We start from the raw sequence: 15,296 nt of genomic DNA on the forward strand, positions 1-15,296 counted from the left end.
GGCTCTCACACAAGTACCTTCTAAAATTGCGTATAGGACAATTCAGTATGCTCTTTTGTGAAGTACATGTTCAATCTTTGCTCTTTCTGATTTTCTTTTTCAGTCTTTTTCTTATTGTTTTGTAGGATTTCCCCATGTATTCCACATAAGGGTCATTTATCAAATATAATTATTGAAATATCTTCTCTCAGACTGTCAAACCACCCCCCCCCCCTTTTTTTTTAAGAGAAGAGAGCTTGAAAACTTTGTAAGAAGAGATAAAAAGAAAGGGTGGAGAAAGAGAGGAGAAGTTGAAAATACAGACGTTCCATCATAGATTTTTCCTGATCACTGTGAAAAAACTTCCTCATGTGGTTTACTGAAGACGAAATTTTGGAGAGGGCTTATGGGATGAAATGTTCTAGTAGAGGAAACATCGTTATTTGGTCTGCAATCCCCTTACATATTTCTTGGTGTAGCACTGTAAGAGACTTCTAGCCTCCTAAACTGTGGGAGAATAAATTTCTCTTTGTTACAGCCATATATTTGTGGTATTTCTCTTATAGCAGCACTAGTTAGCTAAGACAACTGCACTCTGCCAAAGGTGGAAAACTTGCAAGACCAAGTAAAACAAGGCAATCTCATCAAGCTGTGGCTCTTATACTTTCACTGTACACCCATTCAATAGACAATTAAGTTACATTAATATCTACATCATTTCTCACTACAATTTTTACTGATTTTTTTCAATTCCAAGCTCTCAAGGAAATGGTTTATGCAACTGTGGGGGCTGAAAAGTCCCAAATCCACGGGACTGGCAGCAGGCTGACGATCTCTGCTGGCTCATGGTGCTGCAAGGGCAAAGTGAATCCAAAATCTGCAGGCCATGTGGTAGAATGGGGAACCCTGCTGGCTCATGGGTTAGGAGGGGCTGGTGAATTCAAGAATTCTAGGTCAGGTGGCAGGCTAGACTTTTGCAGGCTTATGACCCATGAACCAGAGATTGGTGTTGATAAGAGTGCAGGGTGAAGACACAGAGAGCTTTGCCAGAACATCTTTTTATATACTAAAGACAGACCACATCCCCAAAGAAATTCTTCTTTCAACAGATTTGTTGCTCACATCAGATCCCAAAATGGAAGGTAATTACATTATGGGAGAAAAAAAAAATTATGGGAGAGCACATGACAAATCACTGAGAATTATAGCCTAGCTAAGTTTACACATAACATTAATCATTATAATACCAATTAAAAGAGACTATGAGAGTGGATTTAAAAAAAAAAAAACCCAACTACATGTTGTTTAAAGGAAACCCACTTTTAATACGAAGACAATGATAGACTGAAATTAAAGACTTTGAAAAAGATATACCATGCTAACACTAATCAAAAGAAAGCTAGAGCTGCTACGTTAATTTCAGACAAGTCAGATTTCAGAACAAGGAAAATTACAAAAAATACAAAAGGGCTTTACATAATGATTAAGGGGTCAATTCTCCAAGAAGACATAACAATCCTAAATATGTATGCACCTAACAGCAGAGCATTACAATATATGAGGGAAACTCGTATCTGGTAAGGACTTGTGTCCAAGTTGTTCTCTGCAGCACATGGGGTCGTCATAAGTTGCAGTCAACTCGATGGCAACTGCTGGTGTTGGTGGATCCAAGATACACAAAGAACTCTTAAAACTCAGTAATAAAAACAGAAAAAAATCCAATTAAAAAGTGGGTAATATATCTGAACAGATACCTCAGCAAAGAAGACACACAGATGACAAGTGCCATTAACAACAACAACAACAACAACATTCTGTTCCCTCATGAGTAGAATTGTGTTTCACAGGGTTTTAAATGGCAGTAGATCACGAGGTCTTTCTTCTAAGTTACCTAAGGGTGAATCCAAACCACCAAACTCTCAGTAGCCAAGCACTTAATGCTATGCACAACCCAGGGAATCTTATATGCCACTAGGGAATGACAATTTAAAACAACCATGTGATACTGTCTTAGGTTGGATTCTCTATAGAAGCAAAACCAATGAAGCATCTAGCTATTTATCATCTATCTGTCTGTCTGTCTGTCTGTCTATCAATCTATCTGTTGAAAGAGATAGAGAAAGAGAGGGGAAAGAGAGACTGGGAAGTCCCATGTCTGTGGATGGGTCAGGCTGGAGGCTTCTCCTGACTCACTAGCTGCAGGGACTGGCAAACCCAAGATTAGCAGGTCAGCTGCTAGCTCAAGTCCCAAGAACCAGAGGTCAGATAAACAGGAGCCGGCTGCAGAATACAGAGCCAGCAAAAGCCTACAAGCCTTGTTACAACCTGAAGGAAACTCCCCTCCAACTGATTGGGTATCCACAGCAGATCCCATTATGGAAATGATCACATTACACCGTGTCTCATTCTGGAGGTGATTACGTCATTATACAACTGCGAAACTACTTCATAACTGCCACACCACTGAGAATCATGGCCCAGTCAGTTTAACACTCAAACTTAACTACTACAGATGCCATTACACACGTATCAGAATGGCTAAAATCCTAAATACTGATAACACCACATGCTGGCGAGGATATATAGTGCAACAGGAACTTTCATTCATTTCTGGTGGAAATGCAAATTTAGTTTCTTACAAAGCTAAACATGGGCTTACAAATACATGGTTGTGTTGTTAGGTACAGTTAAGTAATTTCTGACGCAGTGACCCATGCACAACAGAAGGAAACACTTGCCGGTCCTATGCCATCCTCACAATCTGTATGTTTGAGGCCATTGTTGCAGCTACTGAGCCAATACATCTTGTCAAGGGCCTTCCTTTTTACCAGGCATGATGTCCTTCTGTTATCAAGACTGATCTCTCCTGAAAACATGTCCAAAGTTCATAAGATGAAGTCTCACCATCCTTCTTTCTAAGGAGCATTCTGGCTGTACTTCTTCCAAGACAGATTTGTTCATTCTCCTAGCAGTCCATGGTACATTTGTATAAAGCAAGTGCTTGTAGAGGAGTGGGTCTCTGGACAGAGGTAGAGTGAGCCCTGAAGAGAGCTCACTGTAATTTCAAGATTTGGAGCTCATTAAAGTTACACATGGAAAACCAAGGGATAAGATTTGCCCCTAGAGTGATCTTGGACTCTGGAGTTCATTCTGATTACCATTGTCTTCCTGAGGTTTCTTAGAAGACCTGAGATGCAGCAATCTCCAGGTGAGATGACTTGTAACTCTGCCAATTTCTGGCCCAATAAGAATCTTCTCCATTTTCACAGGAATCACATGAAGTTCCGTTATAACTTGGGAGGCTCGATTTTTCTAACAGAACTTGCATCGCTGCTGGCCCACAAGGCAGCTCACCAGAGTAATCGAATCTGAGAGGAGTAAAGAGAAGCCGAGGTCTTCTTGAAAGAGACCATTAGACAGATGTCAAACACAAAGATATGCAGTTACTTGAGTACAGGCAGAACAATAGAAACCAAAAAACCAAACCCAGTGCTGTCGAGTTGATTCCGACTCATAGCGACCCTATAGGACAGAGTAGAACTGCCCCATAGAGTTTCCAAGGAGCGCCTGGCGGATTCGAACTGCCAACCTTTTGGATAGAAGCTGTAGCACTTAACCACTACACCACCTGGGTTTCCAGAACAATAGAGTAGGGGTTAATTTGGCCCTGAGTCTTGTGAAGCACAATTAGGACAGTTTTGGGGTATCTGTGAAGTTATTGGTTGATATTGTGACTAGAAAAACCTGGATTCCAAATATACCGTTGTAAATTCCAGATATGGGGGGATGCAGGGATGCATTCTTACTAAATCAAGTTGTACTTGAAAGTCTCAAAAGTGCATTTTATGTATTATTTGTGAGAAGGTCCAATCTACTGTGTACGGCACTATTTGAACATCTCATAGGAGGCACTTTGGTAGAAATTCTTAAATTATAGGATTTTGTGAGATATTACAGTTGAACTTAGTAGAAGAAACATACATATGCTCCCCGTGTTCTAGTCAGGAAATTCAAAACCTCTAAATTGTATGTATAATACATGTAGGTCCTGGGAAGAAAAGAAGCCACTCTGTTTTGGAAGATTCTCAAAAGTGAGTGTATGGAAAAATGTTTTGAAGATAAAGAGTTACGTATTATGTTCTGCATTTTACAGACTGCATTTTCTTACATTATCTAGCATCTGTGTACAATCTTTGGCAGAAGAATCGTAATCATCACATCATGGATTAGTTTCCAGAAGTTAAATCAGATTGCTCCTATAATTCCTGTAAATTGAAACAGGAAGAAAAAAAAAAAATCCTGTAAATAGAAACAGGAAGAGGCAAGGTTAAAAAAAAAAAGAAGAAGAAGAAGAAGAAGAAAAAAAATTACCATGAAGGGCCTGGAATTGATGGAGAAGATAATGCATCTATACAAAGTAAAGAGAAAGGAACATAGTGACAACTTCTGATATGACGTTTCTTGCAGTTAGAGTAAGACTCACTAATATCTTGAAGAAAAAAGATGAACACCCACTGAATTTTTTTCTTTTTGTGCTTTAGGTGAAACTTTACCCTCAAGTTAAATTTCTCATACAAAAATTTATACACATATTTTTGGCCCTTTCTTCTTTTTGAATGTGTGCATTTATTGCCATAAATTGACCTCTGAGCACTGCTTTAGCTGTGTCCCCAAGACTCTAATAGGAAGTGTTTTCATTCTCATTTGAATCTATGAATTTATACCTTCCTTAATTTCTTCTATAATCTAATAGTTTTTGAACAAGGTGTTGTTCAGTTTCCATGTGTTTGATTTTTTCCCTGTTTTTTTTCTGTTATTGATTTCTAGTTTTATGGCTTTATGGTCAGATAAGATGCTTTGTAATATTTCGATGTTTTCGATTCTGTTAAGGCCTGCTATATAACTTGATATGTGGTCTATTCTGGAGAATGTTCCATGTGTGTCAGAAAAGAAAGTATACTTGCCTGCTGTTGGTTGGAGTGTTCTGTACACATCTATGAGGTCAAATTGGTTGATTGTGGCTTTTAGATCTTCTGTGTCCTTAGTGAGCTTCTTTCTGGATGTTCTGTCCTTCACAGAAAGTGGTGTGTTGAAGTCTCCTACTATTATTGTGGAGCTGTCTATCTCTCTTTGCAGTGGAGTCAGAGTTTGTTTTATGTATTTTGAAGCCCTGTCGTTGGGTGCGTAAATATTTAATACGGCAGTATCTTCTTGGTATATTGTCCCTTTAATCATTATATAGTACTCTTCCTTATTCTTTGTGGTGGATTTAACTTTAAAGTCTATTTTGTCAGAAATAAGTATTGCCAATTCTGTGCTTTCTTGATTGTTGTTTGCTTGATTTATTTTTTTCCATCCTTTGAGTTTTAGTTTGTTTGGGTCTTTTCGTCTAAGGTGTGTTTTTCATAGGCAGCATACAGACGGATCATGTTTTTTTAATCCATTCTGCCACTCTCTCTCTCTTTATTGGTGCATTTAGTCCATTTAGATTCAGCTTAATTATGGATAGGTAGTGATGTCGTTTTGACGTCTTTTTTGTGTTGTTGACCATTTCTCTTTTCCACTTAGTTTTTTTGTGCTGAGTAGTTTTCCTTTATATATTGTCTTTTCCATTGTCGTTGATTTTGTTTTTGCTGAGTCTGTATGTTTTTCTTATATTTTATTTTGATGTGTAGGATTGTTAGCCTCCTTTGTGGTTACCTTATTATTTACCCCTGTTTTTCTATGTTTAAACCGAAGTTTTATCTCCCTTTCACTTCCTCTCCATATGAAAGATCTATGACTATATTTTTTAGTCTTTCTGTTGATTTAATGTCATCATCTTTTACATAATGATGTCTCTGTATCCCTGTTTTGAGCTTTTTTTTTTTTTAATCTTGACTTATTTTTCTCATTTTCCTATCTGGGTTGATAATCTAGTTTTTCTGTCCTGTGTTCTAGTCTTGGGTGGTTATCTGATGTTATTGATTTTCTAACCAGAAGACTCCATTAAGTATTTCTTATAGTTTTGGTTTGGTTTTTGCAAATTCCCTAAACTTCTGTTTATCTGGATATGTCCTAATTTCACCTTCATATCTGAGAGACAGTTTTGCTGGATATATGAGTCTTGGCTGGCAATTTTTTTCCTTCAAGGCTTTATATATGTCATCCCATTTCCTTCTTGCCTGCACGGTTTCCGCTATGTAGTCCAAGATTTTTCTTATTGAATCTCCTTTGTAGATGACTTTTTTGTTTATCCCTAGCTGCTCTTAAAATTCTCTTTATCTTTGGTTTTGGCAAGTTTGATGATAATATGTCTTGATGACTTTCTTTTTGGATCTACATTGTATGGGGTTCAATGAGCATCTTGGATGGATATCTTTTCATCTTTCACAATATCAGGGAAGTTTTCTGCCAACAGATCTTTAACAATTCCCTCTGTGTTTTCTGTTTTCCCTTGCTGTTCTGGTACTGCCATCACTCATAGGTTATTTCTTTGATAGAGTCCCACACGATTCTTAGGGTTTCTTCATTTTTTAAAAATTCTTTTATCTTATTTTTTCTTTGGATATATTGGTGCCAAGGTTTTAACTTCACTCTTACTGATTCTGACTTCCAGCTCCTCAATTCTGCTCCTCTGACTTTCTCTTGAGTTGTCTAACTCTGAAATTTCATTGTTAATCTTCTGAATTTCTGATTGCTGTCTCTGTATGGATTCTTGCAGCCTATTAAATTTGTCATTATGGTCTTGAATAAGCTTCTGAAATTCCTCAACTGCTTTATCTGAGTGTTCCTTGGCTTGTTCTGCATTTTGCCTGATCTCCTTTGTGATCTCTTGAAGAGTTCTGTATATTAATCTTTTGTATTCTACCTCTGGTAGTTCCAGAAATACCTCTTCCTCTGGAAGATTCCTTGATTCTTTGATTTGGGAGTTTGTTGAAGCGATCGTGGTCTGCTTCTTTATGGAATTTGATATCGACTGTTGTCTCTGAGCCACCTGTAAGTTATCATATTAATTTATTTTATGTTTGCTTAGTGTGTCCTAGCTTCTTGCTTTGTTTTGGTTTGATATATCTAAATAGGCTGCTCAAGTGAGCTAACCTGATTATTGGATCCTTTGAAGTTCTAATATCTTGTCACCAGATGGGTACACCAGAGCTGTTACCAGGTGTATGAGTCAGGGAATCCATTCACTTTTCATGTATGGATTCAGCTCAGGTATCCAGGGAGTGGGTCACAAAGTGTTCGGTGCAGGCTCTCACCTATGGTCTTAGAGGAGCTGTGGTGATTGGTGTATGCACAGGCTTCTGGTTGCAGCAGGAGGTCACACTCTGACCAAGGAAGGGGGCTTACAGCCTTCTGCCAAGTGTCTTTGAGGAAGGCGTGTCCCTGTTCTCTAGAGCACAGAGGTGGGTGGACTCTGCAGCCTTCCCATTGCACCAAATGCTTTTGGGTGTAAGGACTGGGAGGCACCACTTATCTTTGGATCCCTGTTGTGGGTGGCTGGGTAGTGTGGGTGGAGCCACCAGTCCTCGGGCCCCTGATGTGGGTATGTGAGGACTCTGCTTGATAGGCAGAGTGGTGTCAAATGTCAAGAACCCACATCTCCACTGCACAGCTGAAACAGGTGAAGTCAGACCTCAGGCACATACACCCTTGCAATGTAACAACAGGGGCCTGCTGCTAAAATGGGGCCACATGGGTTCATGCCGTGCTGACAGGCATTCAAAGTTTGTGGATCACTTGTGCCTGGACAGGAGCCACTTCTGCCCCAAGTTCCCAGTTAAGGGGAGCTGGCAGATTAGTTTTCCCCTGTTTGTTAATTTGTTCCTCCTCTGAGGCCAGGGGAGTGGCTCAGGTTGCACAGCAGAACCTCTCTGGCCCAGGAAAATCAACTGTCACTGAAGCCGGCTCAGGGCAAAGGGAAGTGGGATCAGATAAATGGGAGAGACTTCTTTCAAAAGGGGAGCTATTACATCTCTACGGTAAATTAGATGCAGTTACTTATGCCGAGAGGGCTGTTTTTCACTGATTCTGGAGGCATGAGTAGATTCTGTGCCACTGGCTCTCTGTGGCTACGGAAACTGGTCCCAAACACTACTGCCAGCCCCACCATGGTTTCACCAGGGAATCGGGATTGAGGGGCACTTATTCCCACCAAGTCAGGTTGGGCAACTCCTTGCTGCTTCAGAACCACCTCCCCCTTTCCCTGCCGCTCAGTCTGATTTCTTAACTTTGCCTTTGATGTTCAGGGCTCCTAGTTTGTCATACATATAATTGATACACTTGTTTCTTCAGGTCTTTGTTGTAAGAGGGACCACCTGAAGTGTTTGATTACTCTGCCATCTTGGCCCCACCTCTTATACACATATTTTATGTGACCCTACTTGCAATCCCTATAGTGTGACAGCACACTCCCACTTTCCACCCTGGGTTTCCCTTGTCCATTCAACCAGCTCCTATCCCTTTCTGCCTTCTCTTTCCATCTCCAGACAGAATCTGCCCATTTAAGTCTTGTCTATTTACTTGAACTAAGAAGTACACTTTTCACAGGTATTATCTTATGTTTTATAGTCCAGTCTAATCTTTACCTGAAGAGTTGGCTACAAGAATGGTTTTAGTGCACACCCATTCAATTCTTGAAAAGCATTACAAAAAAGTAATAAACTGAAAGGACAGGATGATGATCATCTGTGAGCACACATATTTGCTCCCTTGTCTTTTTGAGGCTTAGCCCATTTTAGATTTCCAAAGCCTCTTTAATGTTTGTTGTCAATTCGTGAAAGAAGATACTTCTCCTATATCAATTCTCCCTTCCGGGAACACCTCAGGAATTAGTCACTGAAAGTCAATTCAAGAATCTTCTACTTGTTGCAACATGAGAAATAAACAACCACGAAGGGACTTGAACCCTCAATCCTCTAGATCTGAAATCAGACACCTTACCCATCAGAGTCTGCAGCCAATACTGTGAGGACACTGTACAAGCATATAAGTAAAAGTGCTGATAAGGAAATATTAGGTTTCTGATTTCAAATTTTTAACTTTGCAATTGGAGGTAATTTTTACAACATTCAAAAAATGAGTCAAATATTATCTGAAACATTTGAAAACAACTACTTAGGTATATAAACTGAGGCTGTGAGATGACCAGAAGTGACATATTTCTCCAAGGCTGCTCTCATTTGAGTTACTTATAATGATGATGCATTTGAGTACAGAATTATGAGCCAAGAATTGAACTCTGCAATAAAGTGCAGATGACAGCAACAAAAGAAGGATTGCCAGAAGTTGGTATCTTCAGACCAAAGAAAATACTGTGTGGCTCCAGGGAGAAAAGTCTAGAAGCTCGGAAAAGAGCTCCTTTTGTGAGAAATGCCTGCTTTAATGCCAGGAAAATGTTTCATTATAATCCATTCATAACATAGGCTTCAAAAACTTGATCCTCTACCAACAAGTCAAAGAATCACCTGATACAGAGGTGGGATGAGATAGTGGGTCCCAAACCTCCCTGGGAGAGTGGTCCCTATGTCTGAGGTGCAGCTTCTTGACTTCCAAGCTACATCAAATGGATAGAAGACAACCAAAATAGCTTGGAGGGATGCTTTACTCATTGAAATCCTAACTAACCCCAGGGTATTTTGCTAAAAGTCCTTGCCTAGTTTCCCTGTGGATTGATCCACAAAACAATTCTAGGTGATTTTATGTGACCCAACTCTGCATTGTATATTGGTAGGGTAGGAAAGATGAGAAATCTACAAATTCCTAAAGTTAAAAAAAATTTTTTTTTTTTAAGTAATCACAAATTCTCTCAGTTTTCACATAATCTTAGTTGCTTGGGAGTGCCAAGTTATTTGAAAGAAATAAAGAATTATCTTTTCCCATTCCCTGCCCTGCCTTTCCTCCCCAGAGATATTAAGCTTTCCTTCACTTCAAAACTTCCCATTCGTTTCCATATTCCTTGTACGGTATTTTCTCCAGGTTTAGGTCAAAACTCAAAAACTGTCTTAGGTCATATTCTGGATGGTATGTCTTACTAGTGTACACTAATTCATCTAGAGAATTATTTTTTTCCTTTGGATATGAATAGGAAACAGCATTCAGGACATGAAGACCTGAAGAAGGAAGAGCAAAAGGAGACGGGAAAGAAGGAGGAGGAGAAATAAAATGAACAGAGGGAAGAGTGGCTTACAGATGGTAGAGAAGTTGTATCATGAAGAAAAGCAAGCATAGAGATGCAGAAGTTTAAACCCATGCACCTTTGTTTGCCCACCATTATGGAACATTCTCGGCAGTCTTAAATTTTTCTCTCCTTCAACTCTTTACTCCTCTGCCTCCCAAGGCTGCAAGAAAGACGTACAGGACAATGCAGAGGGATGCAAAGAAGAGTAACATGAATGTTGCTTCAAGAAAAATAGATGCAGGTGGACATGAAGCCCTCTGGGTGTAGTAATGTGATCTGAAAGCCAGTAGTGCTTTGTCTAGGTGACCATGTCTGTTTCTGAAAGTGTAAAGAGACAGAAGACAAGATAGTAGGAATGGAAATTCTCCTAGCGATTGTAACATCTGTTTGGAACAAAATCTTCTTGGCAAGGAGAATTACAAGGAAGCTATTTGGGAAGCAGGACATGGAACATATAACCAGTTGTCTTACATAAAACCTACATTAGGTATCCAAGAATAGCTGGGTAAAGAGGCCTGGGTAGCTCAGTTGGTACAGCATCAGACTTTTAATCCGAGGGTCCAGGGCTCAAGTCCCTGTTCAGGCGTTACTCTTATTTTACCCTAGTTACTGTCTCTTAGGAGCCTATTGACAATCCAGTTCTTCTTAGAGAAACCTGTCCTGACATTTACTATAGGCTTCTAGTCTCTTCTCTTCCTGCTCTTTGCTCCGCAAGAATGGGAATAGAGCAAGGGGATCAGAGAAAGAGCAAAGGGTTAAGCGATCAATTACTAGCCATAAGGTTGGCAGTTTGAATCCACCTAGAAGTGCTTCTGAAACCCTGGTGGCATAGTGGTTAAGAGCTCCGGCTGCTAACCAGAAGTTCGGCAGCTGGAATCCACCAGGCGCTCCTTGGAAACTCTATGGGGGCAGCTCTACTCAGTCCTATAGGGTCGCTATGAGTCCGTAATCGACTCGACGGCAGTGGGTTTGGTTTTGGTTTTGGAGATGCTTCAGAAGACAGGCTTGGTAATTTGCTCCTGAAAGGTGAAAGCCTAGAAAACACTATGTAGCAGTTCTACACTGCACACATGGGGTCAGTTAAAGTGGAGGCAGCCCAATCCTTCCAAATGAGGTGAAGAATTGTAAAACCAAACTTCGCTGTTACAGCGCCTCATCTTTTGTAACTTAGATTCTTCTTTGAACTGCCCTAACTAAGGGTCTCTAACAGAGGAACTGCATTAAGAGACTCAGACAGCCAAGTACGCATTCATTCGCACTCACAGCAAGTAGTCATTTGGAGCGGAGGGAAGGGAAAGGAGGAGAGAAGTCTGGGAGGGTCCAATTCAGCTACAGAGTCTCCCTTTAAATCGTCCGTCGCTTCCTTAAAATCCCACAATGCCAACGTCGAGAGCTATAATGACTCTAAGCATATAACCAAAGGTGAAGAGCCTCTTGAGAGAAAGGGGCCAAAGTGGGTCCGGCTGGCCACACGGGGTCTCTGATCCAGGCATAGTCCTCCTAAGGTGAAGAACCTTAGGGCTCCAGCGAACCACCGTTGTGCCCTCTACTCACCCAAAGCCTGGTTTCAAGTGCAGTAAGTCACTGATTCCCTAAGAAAGTAGTCTTCTCGCCTCTAACCCGACCCTTGCATCCTGCGGTGACCCCCTCGCGTTCGCCTACCCCCAGCCCCCCTCCTTGCATTCCGCCCACCCCCATTCCCCCCTCCCCCCACCCCAGCCCAGGAAGCTCAGAAGGCCCGGCGGGCTGGCTGTGGACCTGAACTCAACTCTGCGTCCCAGAAGTTTCAATGTGGGACTGTAGAAGGTACGTGGGAGTCAGAGTGAGGCAGCAGGGCCCGGGACCCCTAGGACACGCGTTGACTGAAATGCCTGAGGGGATGAGGTGGCAGGGAGCAGGGCCCTAGAGGGAAGACCCAGGGACCCCGCCCAAACCGCCTAGGTGAAGTGAGAGCAGGCAGGACCTGTGCTCTCTAACAGATTTTATCCCTCGGCTGTCTTTATACTTTATGATATCTGGGTATGATAAAGACACAGCAAAAGAGGTGAAGCTTAGGTTTCCAGTGTCTCTGCTTGATGAACCAAAAACCTAACCTGCTGCAGCCAAAGAAGTGTAAAAGTCTCACCCCTGACTCTTCCGAGTCACCCAGTTCCTTCTTGCACAGCAAGCATAGTTTCTTGGGTATCCTCTCAAAGATATTATTTCCTCCACTTTTACACAAATAAGGAAATTGCAAACACACTCTACTGCATGTTGGTTTTTTCACTTCTTGCATGTTGTAGTGATTTCCAGATCAATACAGAAATAGCTGCTTCCTTCTTTGCTTGGCAGCAAAATATACTGTTGTATGGGTATATCATAATATATATCTCACCCATACAAGTAATGCTGCAATAAATAATATCCCTATCTAACATTTCAAATGGGTGTATTTTCTACATATGGAATTGCTGAAGTAGTGTATGTGATGTGCGATGGTAATTCTGATGGATCTTGCCCAATATATATTCCCATCAGCATGACACAGTGGTCTGGTTTCCCACAGTATTGCAACCACTTTGTATTATAACACAATAATGAAAATAAATATAATAACAAACCCATTGCCTTCTAGTGGATTGATTTTGACACGTGGTGACCACATGTGTTACAGAGCAGAACTCCTCCACGGGGTTTTCTTGGCTGCAATGTTCATGGAAACAGATTGCTAAGCCTTTCTTCTGCAGTGCCATTGTGTGGGTTTGAAACACCAACCTTTAGCTTACTAGTCAAGCACAAACCTTATTGTCTACCCAGGGACATTGATATCAACATACCAAACCAAAAGCCAAATCCATTGTCATCAAGTCGATTCCGACTAGCCTTGGGTAAATGACACATTCAGATATCAACCTAGAGTAAGCAAGCCATTGTTAACCACTGAAATCATATTTAGTCCAGTGGAGCCACCCAGAATTTGGAAAATAAATAGCTATTTAAAACTGCACTTATCTAGTTAATGCAGCGAAATTAAAACTTCAGATTTGGGTGAAAACAATTATATAAATGAACATATGATAGAGGTGGCAACTCAAATCAATAGAAATTAGTGGATCATTGGATAAGCGGTGTTGGGCTAAGTGGGTAGCCATCTAGGAAAATAAAAGATTATATTGGTTTATCATGTGTGATACTAAATTTCAAATAGATATAAAATTTAAAAGTAAAAAATGAAAAATAAAACTACATATAATTACTGAAGATGACAAAAAAGAAAGTTTGTATAATTTTGGGGTAGAAAACCAATTTTTACACAAAGCATAGCAAAAACAAAAGTTTGATATAACTCACTACATTAAAAAAATCCTTCCTGGGCACACTTACATTCTCTTTATTAAAAAAAACAAGACTCATACACCTACAGTCACTTGATTTTTGACAAAAGACCAAGATCCACTAAACGGGGAAAAGACAGTCTTTTTAACAAGTTATGATGGCAAAACTGGAAGTCTATTTGTAAAAAAAAAAAGAAACAACGTCCATACCTTACACCATACACAAAAATGTAATCCCAGATGGATCAAATATCTAAACACAAAAGCAAAATCTATAAAGATCACGGAAGAAAAAATATTGTCAATGCTAAGCACCCTAATATATGGCATAAATAGGATACAAACCATAATTAACAATATACAAACACCAGAGGATAAGTTGGATAACTGGGATCTCCAAAAACTAAACACTTATGTTCATCAAAACACTTCACCAAAACAGTAAAAAGAGATCCTATATATTCGGAAAAAAAAATTGGGCTATGACATATCCAACAAAGGTCTAGTCTCTAAAGTCTGCAGGAAAATCCAATACCTCTACAACAAAAAGACAAATAACCTAATTAAAAAATAGGCAAAGGATATGAACAGACACTTCACCAAAGAATAGATTCAGGCAGCTAAGAGACACACAAAGAAATGCTCATGATCACTAGCCATTAGAGAAATGCAAATTAAAACTACAATGAGATACGATTTCAACTGACATTACTGGCAGAAATGAAAAAAAAAAAAACAGAAAATGAAAAATGATAGAGAGGCTTCGGGAAGATTGGGACCCTAATGCACTGCTGGTGGAAATGCAAAATGCTACAACCATTCCGGAAACAATAAGGTGCTTCCCTAAAAAACTAGAAATAGAAATACCGTATGATCCAGCAATCTCGTTCCTAGTAATAGATCCTAGAGAAATGAGAGTTGTCAGAGGGATAGACATACAAATGCACACCCACACTCATTGCAGCATTATTCACAATAGCAAAAAGATGGAAACAACCTAAGTTCCCATCAATAGAAGAATGGATAAACCAACTACATACACACAATGGAACACTATGCAACAATGATGACTTTGTGAAACATCTCACAACATGGATGAATTTGGAGAGGACTATGCTGAGTGAAATTAATCAATCACAAAGGACAAATATTGTATGAGACCACTATTATAAAACCTCATGAAAAAGTTTCCACACAGAAAGAAAGACTCTCTGATGGTTACAAGGAAGGGGAGTGGTGAGGATGGAAAAACACTACCTAGACAATAGATAAGTTGTAACTTTGGTCAAGGTTAAGACAGTACACGATACTGGGGAAGTCAGCACAACCTGACCAAGGCAAAGTCGTATAAGACTCATAGACACATTCACATTCCTTGAGGGACTGAATTACTGGGCTAAGGGCTGGAGTTCATGGTCGTGGGGGACATCTAGCTTGATTTGCATAACACAGTTTATAAAGAAAATGTTCTAGATCCTACTTTAAGTGAGCACTGTCTGGGGTCTCAAAAGCTGTGGGTAATCATCTAAGATTTGTCTACTGGTCCCATTCTGTCTGCAGGAAGGGAGAATGAAGACATTCATAGACACAAAGGAAAGAGTCCAAAGAACTCATGGACCCCTACTACCACAGCCTCCAGGAGACTGAGTCCAGCACAACTAGATGATGCCTAGCTTCTACCACCTACTTGTCTGACAGAGACTGGAGCAAACCTGAGAGTATGGTCCACAAACACCTTTTAATTCAGCCCTGAAGTCACTCCTGAGGCTCACCCTTCAGCCAAATATTAAACAGGCCTATACACGCATCCCTTACCCATCTGTCAGTTTGTCGTACTGTGG

At 40.2% G+C, this 15,296-nt stretch overlaps 1 non-coding gene across 1 annotated transcript; it reads left to right on the forward strand.

Annotated features, from left to right (window-relative positions):
- The first annotated feature begins 10,654 nt into the window (after positions 1-10,654).
- Positions 10,655-10,727, forward strand: TRNAK-UUU (transfer RNA lysine (anticodon UUU)). The gene has a single exon. It is a non-coding gene; the product is annotated as a tRNA-Lys (tRNA).
- The last annotated feature ends 4,569 nt before the right edge of the window (positions 10,728-15,296 follow it).

Source organism: Elephas maximus, chromosome 1 (genome assembly GCF_024166365.1).
Source record: "Elephas maximus indicus isolate mEleMax1 chromosome 1, mEleMax1 primary haplotype, whole genome shotgun sequence".
Lineage (NCBI taxonomy): Eukaryota > Metazoa > Chordata > Mammalia > Proboscidea > Elephantidae > Elephas > Elephas maximus.